Source organism: Onychomys torridus, chromosome 12 (assembly GCF_903995425.1).
Source record: "Onychomys torridus chromosome 12, mOncTor1.1, whole genome shotgun sequence".
NCBI classification, from domain to species: Eukaryota; Metazoa; Chordata; class Mammalia; order Rodentia; family Cricetidae; genus Onychomys; species Onychomys torridus.
Genome location: NC_050454.1, coordinates 10,969,301 through 10,988,868, shown reverse-complemented (window position 1 = coordinate 10,988,868; position 19,568 = coordinate 10,969,301). Strand labels below are relative to the sequence as shown.

The 19,568-nt window shown below is 42.5% G+C and overlaps 1 protein-coding gene across 3 annotated transcripts in view; it reads left to right on the top strand.

The window, feature by feature from the left end:
* The first annotated feature begins 374 nt into the window (after positions 1 to 374).
* The window catches only part of Atp13a3 (ATPase 13A3), an 80,644-nt gene continuing 61,450 nt past the window's right edge, over positions 375 to 19,568 (top strand). For 2 of the 3 annotated variants that reach the window (XM_036203489.1, XM_036203490.1), the window contains exons 1-2: positions 375 to 857; positions 1,608 to 1,652. The gene's annotated coding sequence lies outside the window, so the exon portion shown is untranslated. Of the gene's footprint in view, positions 858 to 1,607; positions 1,655 to 19,568 lie in introns of all 3 variants that reach the window. The other variant, XM_036203488.1, reaches the window with a different exon arrangement.

Here is a 19,568-nt window from a genome sequence, read left to right as displayed (position 1 = left end):
GGATAAAGGAGGGAAAGAGTCTGGCCCCGGAGCTAGGACTTCTCTCTCCACCTTGTTAGCACAGGCAAGTCAGCACTGATCTCTCTGGGCCTCAGTTTCTTTGTTCGTAAAATGGGGCTTTGGACTGTGATCTCTCCTCTTTGCATGGCAAGCCACACACCGTTCACAGTCTCGCGCAAAATGAGCCCGGAGCAGCATCCCTCGCCAAGCGCTCTCTCTCTCTCTCTCACCGCGCCTCCGGCTAGCGGTTCTTGCTCGGGCGGGCTGGGGGGGGGCTCCGATGGCGACGAGGTGGGCGGGGCCGCGGAGTCGCCCCGCCCCCTGACGGCCCCTCCGCGCGGGGCGCTGGGATGAGGCAATCACGTGACCTCACATCCGGCGCGGGAGTCCTGAGCTCGCGGGGCGCTCCCCGTGTGCCCGCCGGCCCTCCCCGCAGCGTGACCGGGCGCCGTGGCCGCGGGGAGGGGGGTCCGCTTCGTCGCCGACGGCGGGAGGCCTCTTCTCAACGCGGACCGCCCCCCGACCCTGCCGGTCCTCGGTGCCGCGCTCCCTTGTTCTCGCCCTGCCCGGTTGCACGCCGCCGCCGCAGGCGCCGACGAGCGGAGCGCGGACGCTCCTGCGCCCGGTGCGGCCCGGGCCCCGCCGCTGCGCCTCCGTCCTTACGGTCCGAGCCGCGACGCGCGGCGGCGGCGCCTCGTGCCCGAGCGACCCGCGGCCGCCGGCGCTGGCCGAGGGCGATGGGGCTGGGCTGAGAGGCGGCGGCGGCGGCGGCGGCGAAAGCGGCCGCCCGGTCCCCTGCGGCCTTTTGGCTGCCCGGGCCGGGAGGCCGCCGAGGAGTCAGCACGGCGACGCGGCTGGTGAGTGATTGGGCGAGCGGGGTGTAGGGCGGGCGGCGGAGGAGATGGGGAGGTTGGAGAGGGCGAGCGGCGTCGCCCGGGTGGCGGGTACCAGGTGAGTCTGTGGCTGCTTCCTCGGCCCGAATTGGACATCACCTCTCAGGGAAAGGTTGTGTGTACGTGTGTGTGACGGGGAGAGGGCGACGAGACCCGGCACTGTCTGGGACCACGTGTGGGTGTGGAGGAGGCCCGGAGTACATCCGCTGCGTGCGGCCCCGGGCCGGTGGGTCAGCCACTCTACAAAGTCTAGAAGGTGATGTGCCCCGAGGAAGAGTATGGGCAGAGTCCCTGATGGGTTCATGCCGGTGCCGACAGAGTTCAAGTTCAGCCCGGCCGTGGAGTAATGGATTGATTACCTAGGGTATTATCAGCACACTTTATAGATAACCGAGGTAATCGAGAAAGGAAAAGTGACTTCGGATATGATGAGATGTCAACACTCGAGATAGTGAAGAGAAAGGCAGGGCCTTGAGGACCAGAAGGACCCAGAGCCCATTCCGCTAGTACAGTTCTTTCTGGTCTGCCCTTCACACAGACAGACAGTTGGCTGAATGATGTATTTTATGATGGGGTGTGGAGTTGGGAGGGAGGGAAGGAGAGAAGGAGGAAAAGGAGGGAAGGAATAGCAACAGGGATTGACTGTAACTGTTCGGGGCTTCCCAATTTGGAAAGCTTTTGTGACAGGTGTTTTATTGTTTCCTTTTCTCTTAGGACTGACGGCAGCGTCCTAGGATCTTGGGTGTCTGCACATAAGAGGTGTGAGTCACTTATGTAATTAACTACTAATCATTAATGTTTTAGATTTAGGACTGTATTTAGTGGTTTATGTTAGTGCAAAATAAACGGGCGTCGTAAACCTAGAAACTTACAGGATTCTGAACTGAATGGAACATACTTGAGTATGTTAATGGTGGAGTTTTGATCTGTGAGTCACAAAGTTAGGATTTTTTTTTTTTTTAACTCCAAGGGATGTGGGAACTTTTAAGGATGAACATTCTTCTAGAGGGTTTGTGGCTACCATGGAAGTTTATTGTTATTTTAAAGTATTTTGATTTATGTGTGTATGTCTGTAACGGGTGGGTGCCCTCGGAGGCCAGACCCTTTGGAACTGCAGTTACAGGTGGTGTGAGCTGCCTGCTGTGGGTGTTGGGAGCCGAACTCAGGTCCTCTGTAAGAGTAGCAAGCACTCTTACTGCTGAGCCATCTCTCTAATTCCAGTGATTATTTTATTTTATTTTTGAAGGGCCAGTACATCATTAAAAGTGCTCCTCCACCTTTGATTAGAACCAGCCCTCTTTACTAAAATACACATTGATTTTGTTTGGCTGGAATATATGTAGCACTCTTTTTTAAGGATTGTTGTTGCTTTGCTGAATAGGCTGTGGTTGCAAAAGTAGATTGTGTGGACATCCCATCTGGGCTTAATAATAGCTTCAAAAGTTCATTAGTTTCTGAAAGTTCTTTTGAAATAGTAAATCTACTAATGATTGTTGTAGAAGAGGAAGAAAAATGTTTTAAAAACAAGGTTTGGCTGTGTACAGGCCAGGTTGAATTACAGGCAGCGCCGCTACCTCTAGCCTAGAGGATACACTTTGCTGCTTTCCTAGTATTAGTATCTGCCCTCGCCCTTCCTAATCATTCATCATTAGATTAGGCTGAGTGACGTAGTTGAAAGGTTTTTTTTTTTTTTTTTTTTGGTTTTTCGAGACAAGGTTTCTCTGTAGCTTTGGAGCCTGTCCTGGACTAGCTCTGTAGATCAGGCTGGCCTCGAACTCAGCGATCCACCTGCCTCTGCCTCCCAAGTGCTGGGATTACAGGCATGCTCCACCACCGCCCCCCTCGTAGTTGAGATTTTAAACATTGTTTTTGGTTATGGGATTGGGGAGGAAAGGTGGTATTATTTTAATTGCTTCATGTTGAGATGTTGTAGGATGGATGATTTCTTTAGAAGTCCAGGCCAACTAGTAACAATTTGAAGTTTTATTTTAGAACACGTTTGAAATAATAGTTTCTATATTGGTATGAAACTAGTTTCTTTCTCTCTCTCTCTCTCTTTTTTTTTTTTTTTGGGTTGGAGCTGAGGACTGAACCCAGGGCCTTGCCTGAGCTAAATCCCCGACACTAGTTTCATAGTTATTAGAACAAAACTCAATGTCTGATGAGGTGTACTTGGTTCTGTTATCAGATTTTAGTATTAAAAGAGTTCAGTAGGTAATGTCAGTTTTCCAAATTTTTAAAAAATTACTGATTTTTATTTTATGTACATTGTTTTGTCTGCTTGTATGTCTGTGTGAGGGTGTTGGATTCCCTGGAACTGGAGTTAAAATTGTGAGCTGCCATGTGGGGGCTGGGAAGTGAACCCTGGTCCTGTGGAAGAGCAGTCAGTGCTCTTAACTGCTGAGTCACCTCTCCAACCCAAAACGTTTATTTTTCAAGTATCGATTCTTCTGTGAATAAGTGTTTGGGCTGAGGATGTAGTTCAGTTGGTAAAGTGCTTGCTACTATATTCATGAGGCTCTATCCAGGCTAAAATCCTGGGTGTGGTGTCAAATGCTTGTAATCTGCAGGAGGATCAGAAGAAGTTCAAGGCATCCTCAACCACAGACCCTAAGGCTAGCCTGAGCTACGTGAAGTTCTGTTGAGAACTATAGGAAGTTGTAATAGAAAGAGTATGGAATGTGGGCATCAGACCTGACTGCTCACTGTCTATTTTTGTCATGCCAGTAGTTACTGAGAGATTCTTGTATGCTAGGCTCTAAAATAAATTCTTGGTAGTTATTGAACTTCATTTTCTAGATGAGGAAACTGAGGTTTTGCATGCAACAAGTTCCTAGTCATACACTTTCACAAACCTAGAAATAAGAACTTCTGTGTTGCAGAAAGGAGTATTAAACTTAGATTGTAGCTGCCTTCAAAGCCCTTCAACTGTAAGTTGCTTAATGTTCTTTTTTCCCCTTTCCTGTTTCATTCTAATTTGGAGAATAATATTTCAAAGGGGTTTGAGGGCTTAACTGAGCCTATGTAAAGAAAGGAGCACTCGGTCTCCTGTCACTGAGAGTTCCTTTCTTCCCATTTTGTTCATTGTGTTTTTTATATCATGGTGGCTTTGTAACTACTGAAGAACGTGCTTCATTCCTGAAATAAATAGTAATCTTAGCAATATGCTGGGATTGAATTACTGACTCATGGAACCCAGACTTTGAGAACAGGCAGTGACAGGAGAGCACACTGGGGAATTTTGTCCTCATCTGTATTTTTCCCCAGTGTTGGGTGATGGTGAAATAAAATCTGAAGGATGACTAAAGTCTTGGAAGACAAAAAATAGAATTTCAAAGTGATCGTGATAATATGATCTTTTTGTTTTTTCTTTTTTGAAACAGGGTTTCTCTGTGTAGTCTTGACTCTCTTGGAACTGCTCTGTAGACCAAGCTGTCCTCGAACTCACAGAGATCTGCCTGCCTCCTGAGTGCTAGTATTAGCAGTGTGCACCACCACTGCCTGGCTTTAATAGGGCCTTATATAAAATGGATTCTGTTGTTTTGTGGTACTTGAATTTGAATTCAGAGCTTCATACATAGGTGGTAGGCAAACACTAAGCTACATCCGCAGCTCCTTTTTGGTGTAAGACCTCAATTCACTTGTCCAGGTTCTCTTTGAACTTGCCGTGTAGCCCAGGCTGGTCTTCACTTGAACTGTCCAGGATTCCTAGCTGGCTGGCAGTGGCTCACGCCTTTAATCCCAGCACTCGGGAGGCAGAGGCAGGTGGATCTCTGTGAGTTTGAGGCCAGCCTGGGCTACCAAGTGAGTTCTAGGAAAGGCGCAAAGCTACACAGAGAAACCCTGTCTCGAAAAACCAAACCAAACCAAAACATGTAGCTTCCCTGGGAGCTTAGTCAGACAGACTTGGAAAGAATATTGAGAACCACTGATCTAGACATTTAAGTTTTGTGTTATTTTGAATAGTGATGACATTTTGTACTATCCCATTGTTCTTGCCTAGTCATGAGTCAGCCATTGGTTCAGTATACTTACTGTCTGTGCCTACTAGTGGAATATTAGCCATTGTGGCCAACAAGTAGACTGTTGTGATATTTTAGTATTGTAAATATCCCTATTGATATAGCTAGCAATTCAGATTATCCAAAGAAAATCTAGAAATTGCTTAAGTTAAAAAGGTAAGATATTTTAAGAGAAAAAAAAATAGAGATGACATTTGCAATGCTCCCATTATTGTGTAATGTAAGTTGCTCCATTGTTGATAATCTAACTGTGCTTAATTTATAAATTAAACTTCATAGACATGTATGTATAGGAGAAAACTGTATATACAAAGTCTGGTACTACCCTCAGTTTCATGTGTGCACTGGGAGGTCTTGAACTGCCCAGTTGGTTTAAGGGGACTACTGTATGTTGTATCTGATCTAGCTAAATCTTGGGCTACAGGATTTAGCCTTTGGGTTTTTTTGTAACTTTTTGTTAATTGAAGCTAACTAGCCCATATATACAGAGAATAACTATGTAATAATCAAAGCCATGTTCTATCTTAGATTCTTACTTGAATTTTCTTACTTAGAGAGAAGTTCAGAATTCAGGTAAAAATATCAAGTGTTCTAGGCTTATTTAATCTTTTAAAAATTTTATTGATTTGTTTATAAAATATAAAATTGCTTTTATTTTATGAATGTTTTACCTGCATGTGTTTGTGTACCGCATGTATGCTTAATGCCTAAAGAGACCAGAGGGATCATCAGATTCCTGGAACTGAGCCTGTGAATGGTTATGAACCGTCATGTAGGTGCTGGGAACTGAGCCAAAGTTCTGCAAGAGCAACAATTTTTTTTTTTTTTTTTTTAAGGTGGGCAGGTTCTGATACTGGGTCTCTATGTAGTCCTAGCTATCCGGAGCTTGTTCTGTAGAACAGGATAGCCTTGAATTTACAGAGCTCTTCCTGCCTCTGCCTCCCTTTGAGTGCTGGAATTAAAGGCGTGCGCCACCATGTCTGGCTGCAACAAGTGCTTTTAGCTGCTGAGCTCTATCTTTCCAGCCCTATTTTATTTTTTTAAAAAATTATGTGTCTGTGTATAGGAATTCAGGTGCCTATAGAGGCCAGAGGTGTTAGATTCCCTGGGAGTTGGAGTTAGAAGCAGTTGTGAGCCGCCTGATGTGGATGTTTGAAATCAAACTTGGGTACTCTGGTAGAGCAGCGTGTGCTCTTAACCACTGAGCCATTTTCCAGCCAGCTTCATCTTGAGGAAAGTGGATATTTAGAATGTCCTGAATGAAGCTAATGATAAAACCTGATAATCAGCGATAGGATTAAGTATTAGTTAAAATGTTGGCATTACTGATATTAAAAATAAAATATGTGTCTGGGCACAGTGCTTGTGAGCCTATAGTTTATGACTGGGAAGGCTAAGGCATGAGGATGATTGAGATTAATAGTTCAAAATGAGTCTGTGAAGCTTACTGATACTTTGACTCTAAACAAAACAAATTGGATATGGTAGTGTTGGCTGGTAACCTCAGGAGGCTGACATAAGAGGCTCACTGAAAATTCAAGGTTAACCTGGGCTACTACCTGACAAGACCTTGACTCAGAATAACAAAACAAAATAAAAATAACAAAAAGGATACAGTATCATGAATAGTAAATGACAAAAGCATGCTCACTACTATAATAGTTCAGAAGTTATTTTTATGATAATTATTACTTCTTAGTCTTGAAAAATGGAGTGAAGAAGAGAACTTTCCAAAAATGCATATATCTTAAACTAAAGTTTACTGAGCATGGGGATTGCTGGAGAGTTCCACAGAACAATTCTAAAACCAAGAATTGGAAGCTCTCCAGGAATTTCGTGTTGGGAGAAGAGAAAGCCTAAAGCCCCTATGGGGAGGGAAGGGGATGGATGGATGGATGGATGGATGGGTGGATGGGTGGACGGACAGATGGACGGACGGACAGACGGACACAGTACTCCTTTCAGACAGAAATTTACAACTTGACATACTATCTTCCAGGAGAGAAGGTGCAGAACCACACCTTGACCTGGACTGCTTAGTAGGAATACGGAACTCTAGCCCTCTTCTTAAACTTTGACCTCATGTTAAGACCCAGAAAATGGACTTGGCCAGGCGTCGCTGCGTCTCTTTGTCCCTCCTCACACCAGAGGCACATTGACTAAATTTCCTTCTGTTTTCAGTATTGATTTGACTGTTGGCTTATTGCATATATATGGATGGTCAAACCTGACTGTGGCACAGGCTGTGATCCTAAGACCATAGCAGCACTCTCAGAATTGAGTGTGATACTCTGTGACCCCTCTTGGTTCACGTACCAGATATTTATGATTCATAACTAGCAAAGTTACAGTTATGAAGTAGCAGTGGAAATAGTTTTATGGTTGAGGGCACCACAACATGAGGAACTTTATTAAAGGGTCGTGGCATTAGGAAGGGTGAGGACCTCTGCTCTATGCAGAACCTTTTTTTTAAAAAAGAGATAAGAGTTTCTCTGTGTAGACTTGGCTGTCCTGGAACTCTGTAGACCAGGCTGGCCTTGGACTCAGAGATCCACCTGCTCCTGCCTCCTGAGTGCTGGGATTAAAGATGTACTGAGAACCAACTGTTAAGAGTTGCCTTTTGATTGCTTGTCAGTTTTCTTAACACTATTTTTAGTTTGTTTTAAAATGAGCCATGGAATGTTTCTCATGTGGGTCTGAGATAGGTTTTTTGTATTTTTGTCCATGTCTTAGATTCTCTCTCTCTTTTTTTCCCATTTGTGAAATACAACGAAAAATACTTTATTTTGTTATAAGAGTCTAGTGTTTTGGTTCTTAATCTTTTTCTTTACAGTACCGGGGATTGAATGTAGGGCTTTCTACATGCTAGGCAAACATTCTGCTACTGAGCTATAGTCTAAGCCCTTACATTTTTTTTTTTAAGGTATGTTTTGCCTTTCCTTTCCTAAGCACTGGAAGTCTTCTTACCGTGCTTAGGATGGTCTTGAACTCTGTAGTCCAGGCAAGCCTGAACTTTAGTTAACGGCCTTAGCCTCGCTAGTAGGTACCTACAAGCCTTTGCCACTGGGTCTAGCTCCAAGTTCTTTCTGGTTAATCTGTATTTGAGTTAAAATCAAATTATGTCTTAGATCCTGCTTTTTGGACCTCAAGTTCACACTGAAGGAAGGCCTGTGTAGAGGAACATCACCCAGGAGGAAATGTCCTTGAAAACTGCCTTAGAGCTGGAAATGGCCACTTGCCTTGGGTGTGCAAGACCCTGAGTTCAGTCCCCAGAACTGATCCCCCCCCAAAAAAAAGTACCAGCTTGAAAATTGATTGGAAATTGATATACTGTCTTTGAATTTCAGTAGCCAGTTTTCCCTCAGGCTTTAGGACAGGTTACCTTACTAACAAGTTAGAATCTCTTGTTTTGAAATAGGGTCTCATATAGCTCAGTATGGTCTTCAACTCTGATTCTTTTTCCTTCATCCTCCACTTTCCAAGTTGTGGAATTATAGGAATGTGCCACTCTGCCTAATTGAGTGATGTCCTTTGACATGTGAATGGATGTAATGTGGTACTCGTCTGTCATCTCAGCACTCAAAATGCTGAGGTAGGAGGATTGACAGGCATTTGAAACCATCCTGGCCTCCATAGTGAATACAAGGCCATCCATGCCTATATAGCAAGACTGTCTAAAAATAACCACAGAAAGATTTAACAGTCATATGCTGCCCTGGAAGAGAGCAAGATTTATTGGATAGACCTGTGACTTTGTGTGTGTGTGTGTGTGTGTGTGTGTGTGTGTGTGTGTGTGTTTGTATGTATGAGTGAGTGATTTTTTTTATTTTTATTTATTTATTTTTTTGGGGCAGGGTTTCTCTGGGTAGCCCTGGCTGTCCTGGAATTCATTCCCAGTGAATGTCCCAGGCTGGCCTCAAACTCACAGAGATCCTCCTACTTCTGCCTCCCAAGAGTTCTGGGGTTAAAGACATGTGCCACTACTTACTGCCCGGCCAACTTGTGACTTCTGATCCACATGGATGTGATTTTTTAATTATATATAGCCCCAAAACTTACTGGCCCTGTATCTGGGATACATAAATCAATTAACCTTTTTACTTCATTTACCAAACAAAATGTGCCTTAGAGAGTTTAAGAGTGAGTTCTAGTAAATGTAACATGCTAGTGTTTATTAGTTCAGCAATACTCAGCATGTTTAAAACAGGTAATGTGAATATTGGAAGGTGCTTGAGGATATTTGGCTTTGATGTTTTATTCTGGCTTTTCATAGAGAAAACACCATTAATTTCATCTTTAGTAGCAACATCTGAGAAGTTCAAGTTGGGAACTTTAGGTGTTTCTGTTGATACGTGACTTTTTCCTCTCCATTTAAAAATTTTATGTGCATAGGTGTTTTGCCTGCATGTATGTATGTATGCCTTGTGAATACCTGGTGCCCGTTGAGGCCAGGAGTAGACATCAGAACCTCTGGAACTGGAGTTACAGACAGTTGTGAGCTGCCATGTGGGTGCTGGGAGCCATCTCTCCAGCTCTTGATCTGTTTTATATGGTATATTTACCTGTCTCTTTGTGTTGCCTTTTTTGTTTCCTTCCTTCCTTCCTTCCTTCCTTCCTTCCTTCCTTCCTTCCTTCCTTCCTTCCTTTTTAAGACAGAGTTTTTCTGTGTAGCTTTGCACCTTTCCTGGCTGGCCTGGACCTCACAAAGATCCTCCTGCCTCTGCCTCCCGAGTGCTGGGATTAAAGGCGTGTGCCACCACCGCCCAGCTATATCGTGATTTATATAACAGTAGCAAAATTGCAGTTAATTTTATGGTTGGGGGTCACCACAACATGAGGAACTGTATTGAAGGGTTGCAGCATTAGGAAGGTTGAGAACCAGTGCTCTAGAGAGAAAGAGGAATGAATTTGATGGACATAATGTTGTGATGGGGCTATATAAGGAGGGTTAAAGGGTAGGAAGGGATCTGGCTAAATTAATTGGGAAAGAGTATAGGGTTGAGATGAAGGAGCATGCCCAAACCCAACATTTATTGTAAGATTTTGTCCAGAAAAAAAAACAAAAGAACGATTCCACCTCTGGTCTTACCTCATTTCATTCATTCGATTATATTACCAGGTCTCGCTTGAGTCTGAAACTTAAGCTTTTCAAGCTAAGTTTGATGTCTTTGGTAACTGCTCTGACAATTGGAGTAGTGGGTAAAAGTGAGAGGAGTCCTCTGCCAGGAGAAGATTGAAAGGACAGTCAAAGAAAGCTTAGTAGCTTGAGTTGGCTTGGAGGATTAATAGCGGCGCCTCAGCCAGACTGGGTTTGGGAAGGCATTCTTGGCAGAAAGAGTATTTGTATACAGAAGAATGGAGTCAGGAAGTGGTAGGGCTATTTGAAGAGCTGCAAATTGTGCTCTGTAGGAAGGAGATGTAAAGTTTGTAGTGTGAATGATAGCAGTTGATAAGTGACGGATGCTAAAAGGCTCTTAGAAGCCTTGTAATTAGTTTCTACTGTGGACTCCACTTTCACGTTGATAGAGAAATGCATGCTTTGTTTGCATTGTGGGACTTCAGATGCTAGCTGTAGAGCAGTGTTTTCGCTTTAAAACTACCATCTATTCTGTTTATAGGAGCAGGGAATCTAGAAGTGCTCCGGAGACACTCTTACAGATTTGAGAAGTGATGTTGCCCACAGTGGCAAGCTGTTGAGACTTCACACAGCAGAGTAGAGGTGGGAGTTGATTTGGGTAGATGTGAATGGCAAAGACGAGAAGGGCCTGGATGGAGGGATGTCAGTTGGTGTCAAGGCATGGGAAAAGATAGAAATAATGCCCAGTTTGGTACAGGTGTTAGATAGTGGGGTCTAGGGTGACTTGTAAAGTTGTTGTTTTAGACAAATTATAATCACTAAGGGGAGAATGAATTGGTAAGTTTGAGGGGCAGGATATTTTGAGGGAAGGTTGAATTTTAGCTGTCTGTAAAGAAGCATGGAGAGAGAGGTTGAAGCTGTGCATCTGATGGAAATGAGAAATCAGTGCTGAAAGCTGATGGATGGGCAGTTGTTGCTATCATAGACATTCCAGGAGTGCTATACTCTGTCCATGGTGACTGTCACAAATCAGCCCAGGGGACATTAACCACTAAGTGATCATAGAAGTAGTAACTTGGTAACCTGGCCTTTCTGTTTAGGTTAGTGTAAGGTAAACTGCAGTTAAGCAGAGTTGTGGGAGGCAGAAAGGACATTTGTGGGCCTTCTTGGAAGCCGGGTCACTGTTTTCTCCATGAACCACTGGATCTACTTTATTTGTAGCAACAATTGGCTTAATGGATTTTTAGAAAATAATCTCGTGAAAGCTGGTACTGTCAATGTCATTCTTTAAAAAGATACTATTTAGCCTGGGGTTGTGCTAGAGTGAGCCTCCAATGGTAGAGTGCTTGCCTAGTGTGGGTGAGGCCCAGGTAATATTGGTAAATTGAGTAGATGCTGATGAAGGTAGTTTCTAGAATAAATATACCTGTACACATGTCAGTCATTATTTTTATGGTTTGTTGTTCTATGTAGCCTACGCTGGCTGGAACTCTGTATAGACAGGGCTGGCTTCCTGCTCATGGGTCTGCCTACTTCCAGAGTGCTGGATTAAATGAATGCCACCACACTCAACACTACCCCCTGCCCCAGGCATGGTCTTGCTAGATAGCCTGGGCCGACCTTGAACCAGTGATTTTTCTGCCTTTGCTGCCTGAGTATATTTCTAAAATTTTCATAGGATATAATTGTTTGAAGCCGTTTGTGCTGCAGTGAATCAACATAGCAGGATCTGAACTGAGAAAAGGAATAAAGCAGAAAAACAAATTCACACCATTTCTGAAGTTCACATGTATGTGTCTTTAATCCAGCTACCTGGGAGGCTGAAGCTGGAAGATATAGAGTGAGAGGCCAGCCTGTCCATTCTAATCATACCTTACCTCAACACACAACTCTCTCCTCTAACAGACATGGACACCCCCCACCCCACCACCACCCCCATGTTCTTGGTAGCTACAATTGTAAATGTGCAGGATTGTGTCTTTTGTAAAGAATAATTTCCTACTGATTTTTCTGCTTCTTTGTGATTGAACCTTCCAATTATCAAGCCTGGAAGAATGAAATATGAATCATACTGTAGTAAAGATCATGAATGAAATGAGTTTTGGTTTTTTGAAAGCTGTGCAGTAATCCTGAAGCAAACCATGCTGAGTTACTGAAAGTAAACGTTAGGCTTTCTGTAGAAAAGAATAACAACCAAACAAAGTGCTGCAATTTAGCTTGGGATGGTCGAGTGCTTGCCTAACATGCAGAAAGCCTAGAATTTTAGCCTCCCTCCCTTCCCCCAGTCCACCACATAGACTAGGCACTGTGGCTCGGGCCTGTAAGGCCAGCACCCTGGCGGTGGAGTCAGGAGGATCAAAGTTACCTACAAGTTGAAGGCCAGCCTGTGAAATGTAAGACCTTGTCTTAGAAAACATTCCTGGGGGGTTCTTTCTCCCAGACATACTGAGGATTTAGGAATATAATCTAGTCTCTGGAAATGCTCTCGTCTTTATTGTGTATTTTCCTTGGCAGTATTCTCTATCTTCCTTTCATCCCCGCTCTTCCTGCCCACTCCGCTGCTGTATTTTGAGGCTTTTCTGTTGATGCTATTACTTTTTGTTTGCCAATCCAACTGTAGTGTAGTCATTTCAAATGCATTAGTAACTTTAAACATGTACTTACTACTAACAGTGTGTACACATCACTTAATTTTGAGAAATAGGAACAGTGATATTAGCTTTGAGCATTTTGTGCAGTGACCCATGTCTCATCAGTCACCTGCTGACAGCAGCAGTAACATTGAAAAAGCACTCCAGTGTTAGCTGTGGTAAAATGTGAAAAATAGCAGTCTCAGAACCAATGAGCATTTAGATTTCAAGTGTCATTTTAAAATCATTGATTTAAATGTCAACCAAGTTATTAGTGCTTTAGCTAATGGTATTATAGTTTTAAGCTGACACTAATTTGCATTAAATGGGAGACCCTTTCATTTATACATTATTCAAAGAAAACCTTAACCTTAAGTCTGAAATTACAGATTTAGGTTGTTGGTTAGACTCATTTGGCAATTTGCCTGTTTACATAGAAAGACTATTACTGGAACTCCTGTTTTCTTAACCCTTCATGTATTCAGTGTCTGTTGTACTATTTCACTTCTGCTTGTTTTAAAATAACTTTTATTCAGTGAATTTTTGCTTTCAAGTCCTACTGTCACCCTTAAAGGGGAAAAAAACCCAAAAATTTTGCACTCAGTTATGCAGAGGAACTTGAAGTATACGATGCTGGTGACCTCTATTGGACAATATTTACACTTTCTGAGTTTAATGGTAACACTTTGGACCTCACAGTTCTTTCCCCTCCCTTCCCACTCTCTCTCTTGAGACAGGGTCTCACTGTGAAACCTTGGCTAGCCACTCGTTGTATAGCCCAGGCTGGCCTCGAACTCACAGAGTGCTGGGATTAAAGCCATGCACACTGTTCGTGCCGCATTGCTTGTTTTTAAACACAAACGTGCAACTTTTAATACACTACAAAGGTGGTATATTAGTCATGTTTCTTTTTTCTTGAATAGAGCTGTCTTGGTCTCTACACATAAATTTAACTAATTGGCCTTAATTTCATAAGGTATCCATACATTCTGTTGACATACATTCAGATAGATAAGGGGCTTAGGGTTTTGTTTTCCCTTGGTACAAACTGAACATTAGGAATATGTTTTATGCATATATACTTAGTCTAGATAACACATGCCATGGATTTTAATGAGAATTGTTAGATTAAGGTATATATAGATTAGAAATTTAAAGATATTGTGAGTTGGTTTTCTAAAAAGATAGTATAAATCCCCCCCCCTTCTTTTGTTGGTGATTAAACCCAAGGCCTTGTGTATACCAAAGATATATTTTCTTTTTATTGATCTCTTTTAAGAGGGTAGAAACCTCTTATGTAGCCCAGGATGGCTTAAACTTACATTCTTCCTGTCTTAGCCTCCCAAGTGCTGGTATTACAAGTATGTACCACCAGTGTACCACACTTCTGACCCCAAATCTACTCTTTGTGGTTTTTCAAGACACGGTTTCTTTGTAGACCAGTCTGGCCAGAGATCTGTCTGCCTCTGACTCCTAGTTCTGGGATTAAAGTCATGTGCCACCACACCCAGCTTTGTCTTTTTTCTTTCTTTCTTTTTTTTTTTTTTTTAAGAGACAGTGTCTTTGTAGTTCACCAGGCTGGTCTCAAGCCACTGTGTAGCTGAGGATGGCCTTAAATACCAGATCCTCCTGTTTTCACTTCCATAGTTTGTCACCACTATGCTAGGAGCTTCATTTTTTGTTGTTGTTGTTTTGTTACAACAATTAATTTTAAGTTGAGCTATAAAGTAGTGAATTTCATTATGACGTGTGTGGATGTACACACACATGAGTCATCATACTTTGCTTTAGTGCCCCTCCCCCATACCCTTCTCAGGATTCACTCTTTGTATCTGTATTCGGGTGCACCAGGTCTGTTTGTTGTTTTTATCACCTGTTTAATGGCTAAGTGTTTTACTACACACTTCTATTCTTTTATTTTCATTTGGCAGTAAATATTTAAATAAAAGATGTTTAGGTGACAGATGAAGCCAGATTCAGGTATCGTTAAGCAGTGAGGGAAAGGGAAAAAGAAAAACTCAAATTTGTCCAGATCCTTCACCATCTTCCTGTTCTTATTTATCTTGCCCCAGAAGCACTGATAAATGTCAGGACTCTTGCACCGGTAGTCTGTTTTGTGGCCTTCATGTAGCATTTTGAGTTATTAAGACCAACTCTTCTTAGACAACTGTAGTGACATGTGTTCCCCAAAATATTGTGCACCCTAATAAACTTATCTGGGGTCAGAACAGAACAGCCACTAGATATAGAGGCCAGAAAATGGCGGCACTCACACCTTTAATCCTAGCATTCCAGAGGCAGAGATCCATCTGGATCTGAGTTCAAAGCCACACTGGAAACAGCCAGGCATGGTGACTCAAGCCTTTAATCCCAGGAAGTGATGTCAGGAAGCAGAAAGGTATATAAGGTGTGAGGACAAGGAACTAGAGCTGGTTAAGCTTTTAGGCTTTTAGTAGCAGCCGTTCAGCTGAGATTCATTCTGGATGAAGACACAGAGGCTTCTAGACTGAGGAAACAGGATCAGATGAGGAATTGGCAAGGTGAGGTGGCTGTGGCTTGTTCTACTCTGATCTTCCAATTCACCCCAATATCTGGCTTCAGGTTTGATTTTATTAAGACCATCTAAGATTTGTGCTACAGACAACTGTCTCTAGTTACTAGCTAACGTTTGGTTGTAGGACTCTTATGCAGTGTCAGCGCCAGGGTCCTTCCCCAGGCCAAGCTTATCTGTACTGGGTGTGGATGCTGCCACTGTGTTCCTGGCCCAGATGTGGGAGGCCAAGGCAGTGGGCATTTCCTGAGCAGTGAGGTGGGCACCGAGCACAATCAGCTGATAGCTATCGGATAATAATGTCCATGCAGGGCTTAGAGCCATTGTGCCTCACGCCAACTATCACTGAGCAGTTGAGGTTGGTGGTTTGGACTTCATCGATGTTCATCACCTGAAGAAAAGTCCTGCTGTGCAAGGGCAGCCTGAGCACACCAGGAACCTATTTTTGTTTTTTGAGAGGGTCACACTATTGAGCCCTGGCTGTCCTGGAAACTCACTGTATTAGACCAGGCTGCCCTTGAACTCACATATCTCCTGCCTCTGCTTCTGAGTGCTGGGATTTTAAAGGCCTATGTCACCATGTCCAGCCCTCATTATGGTTTTTGTTATATATATGATTTTTCTCTTGACATGTGAATGAAAATAGCACTTCTTTCTAGTTGCTTTCTGGCAACTCCTTTTCATACTGACATTTCCAGTCTCCTAAACAGATTGGTGCATAATAGCTCATCTTTAACCACTGAATAGTTTAGTTGGCTTCAGCCATTCCCTTTTTCTTTAGCAATATTGGGTTGCCATCTACAGGTAAAAGGATGCAACAGCAGGTTGTACATAGTGCCTAAGCTTTTTTTTCCCCCGAGACAGGATCTCAAAAAACAAAAAACAAGGAAACAACACATAAACAAACCCCAAACAGAGCCGGGCATGGTGGTGAATCCTGGCACCTGGGAGTCAGAGGCAGATGAATCTCTGTGAGTTTGAGGCCAGCTTGGTCTACAAAGTGAGTTCTAGAACTACAAGAACTAAAACCCCATGTTGAAAACTAGCCCACCCCCACCACCTCACCACCCCACTTGGATGGCCTGGAACTCACTATATAGACCACTTTGACCTTGAACTCACTGAGGTCTTTTTCAGCCTCTGCCTCCTGAGTGCTGGGATTAAAGGCGTGCACCACTACACCTAGTTTATTCTGCTCTTAATATGATGATGCACTTGCTTGCTTAATTCTGTAGATGAATCCAGTAAAATAAGAATTTGCAGTCAGGCAGTGGTGACACATACTTGGCAGAGAGAGAGGCAGATCTTTTGAGTTTGAGGCCAGCCTGGTCTACAAAGAGAGTTCAGGACAGCCAGAGCTATACAGAGAAACCCTGTCTTGAAAAACAAACAACAACAAAAACTAAAGTAATTTGCAGCTACTTATCACATTTGTATTATGGGTTGTTTATACTTATACTCACTGAACCAGAACCTAGAAAAGAAAGAAATGTAACTACCTGTACCTGAGCACCTGCTGAGCTTGTGTGAGGTCCTGGGTTGTGAGCTGTAGGCAAGCCTGCACTACAGTGGGGCCTGTCTTAGAAAACACAAGGAAAAGTCATTGTGCTTGTTAATGTCAAGAGACTTAAGTTGAGATCCGGGTAGAGAGTATTTGAATGTTTCAGGCCTGGCCCTGTGCTGTAGAAACGGAAGTTTATCTATACACTCTTCAGTTTGGTGGGAAAACCCACCAAACTCTGCCTCTTCCTCATACCCCAGTGCAGAGGATGGGCACTGGTTAGCACCATGATGCTTGTCTCCTGTGTCAGAAGCAGTTTTCTCTTTTTAAACTGTCTGTAGGGTAAATGTGTTTCAAACTCTTGCCTGATGTAGCAGTTTTCATAGAAAGGATTACCTAGATAGGTTTCAAATTCTTATCCAATCTAGGCATTATAACACTTTGATTACTTTTAACCTTGAGCATGGAGTTCAGATCTCTACATGAGAAAGAAATATGAGACTTGTAGGACCCCAGTAACTTGAATAATTGACTTTTATTTTACTGGATTTATTTCTTAGTCCAGACCACATGAAATTGAAGCTGAGCTCGAACTCCTTGTAAAGCTGAACAGGTCTTGAATCCTTGATCCTCTTACATCTCTCCAAGCACTAGAAGACAGGCATGCACCAACCACCTTCCCAGTTTTATTTTTAAAACTAAGTTTTAGGTTGGTGTACAAAATGATAAGTTTTCAGTGTGGTGATTTCAAACATGTACATTGTCTCGCTCTCTTGCTCATCCACTGACTTTCCCTAGTCCCCTTCCCCCATAAATAGCCATTTTAAAAATGCAGACTAGGGCTGGAGAGATGGCTCAGAGGTTAAGAGCACTGGCTGCTCTTCCAGAGGTCCTGAGTTCAATTCCCAGCAACCACATGGTGGTTCACAAAAGCACCTGTAATGAGATCTGGTGCCCTCTTCTAGCCTGCAGTCATATATGCTGTATACATAATAAATAAATAAATCTTTAAAAAAATGCAGACTAAGCTGGGTGAGATGGCATATAATACCTGTAATCCCAGTACTCTGGAGGTAGAGGCAGAAAGGTCAAGTGTTCAGGGCCAGCCTCAGTTGCATAAGAGTTTGGGTTACTTGAGACTGTCTTAAAAAACCTAAATAAATAGGTAAATAAATAAAATCCAAATTTTTATTAGATAAACTATTTTGTCTCATGAGGGCAGTCTTAACCATATGGGATACCCCTAAATAAAAATGTTCATTTAAAAGGTATATATATATAATAAAAGTGATTAAAAAATAATGTAGACTAAACTCATTCTTCATATTAATCCCAATGCAAGTAGTTATTTTGTGTGGCCTAATTATAATTTATTCTACCTATCAAAAAACACATTATATAAAGACTTCACTTGACAAATGTAAATACAGTCTTGGTTTGGTGTATATTGGACACAATAGCCTTCCTTAAGCCTAAACACAGACACAAAAGCATGTATTATAGGAGAAAGTCTGAGATGGGAAGTGATAAAGTGGGTATTGAGTAAACCTTTGTTAAAATTTAGCTGGCATCCTTGTAAAATTTCCACGTATTCATTAAGCTATATTATGTCATTTTTATTATTAGGAGCTGGTTTGAAGTTGAGTTCTGTCCTCAGAGTTGTGACAGTTTGCTTACTCTGCTTGGAAGATTGAGATTTGGTTATTCTTTTTACATAGGTATTTGTATAGATATTAAATTAGGATTGTTCTGTGGGTTGGATTAGAGTTTAAATGTACCAGAGCATATTTTGTTTCACTTGCACAAAGTAGAACTTTTGAATTGTGGATTTGTTGTGGATATTATAAATTTGGAAAAAAGAGAGGTCGAGAATACCAGTTGTGGTATATAATTCAGGGCCTTTGAAGTAGCCCTTTGTGTTCTTTTTAGCCTCACGGATGATAAATGCCTACACTCTCAGTACATGGGAAGTTGGGGGGTTTTTTGTTTTCTGAGACAGTGTCCCTGTGTAGCTTTGCGCCTGTCCTAGAACTCGCTTTGTAGACCAGGCTGGCCTCAAACTCAGAGAGATCGCTTGCCTCTGCCTCCCGAGTGCTGGGATTAAAGGCGTGCGCCACCACTGCCCACAGTACAAGGAAAGTTAAGGGAAGAGGTTAGGACAAGCTTAGGCTGTATGGAGAGACTTAATCTCAAAAAAGGGGGGAGGGTTAAATATTTTTAAAATCTTATTTGTATACATATATCATGGTGTGTGTGTGCAAACATATACATGTCATAGCACATGTGGTGGTCAGAAACAACTAAGTAGTGAATGCAGGACCAATCTGGGCTACATGGGAGTCTTCAAAAAAGAAAACAAAATATAATACTTAAAATTGCTGTGCTTAATTAATGTTATACTTGAGTTACTGATCACTCTGTAAAGCACCTTGTGAAATTAATTCTTTGGGAATTCTGGGCAGGTTTAAAAATTTTCATTTCCTTTTATTTTATGACAGGGCCTTGGACTGACCTTGAACTCATTTCTCTCCTACCTCAGTTTCTTGGTTGCTGGGATACACATACACACATCACATTTGGCTCAGATGAACTATTACTATTATGCTCTTGGAAAGCAAAAATGTCTTAGAAGTTTGGGGGAATTCTCTGCCTGTTGATGCCAGTTTGTCTTGTTAGGAAATAAGGCCTAACCATTTTAGAACATACTAAAGGAATAGAGGGGCAAGCGTTATATTAAACTTGGTGATTTTTATTTCTGATAGCTTCATTTTGTCCTCCACTGCATTTTTTTTTTAATTTTTTTATTTTTTTTTTTTACCCTGTGAAACAAATCCTTTTCATTATAAATTCAAGGAAGGGTTTGGTTAAGGACAATAGCCTAACCCATTGCTGTT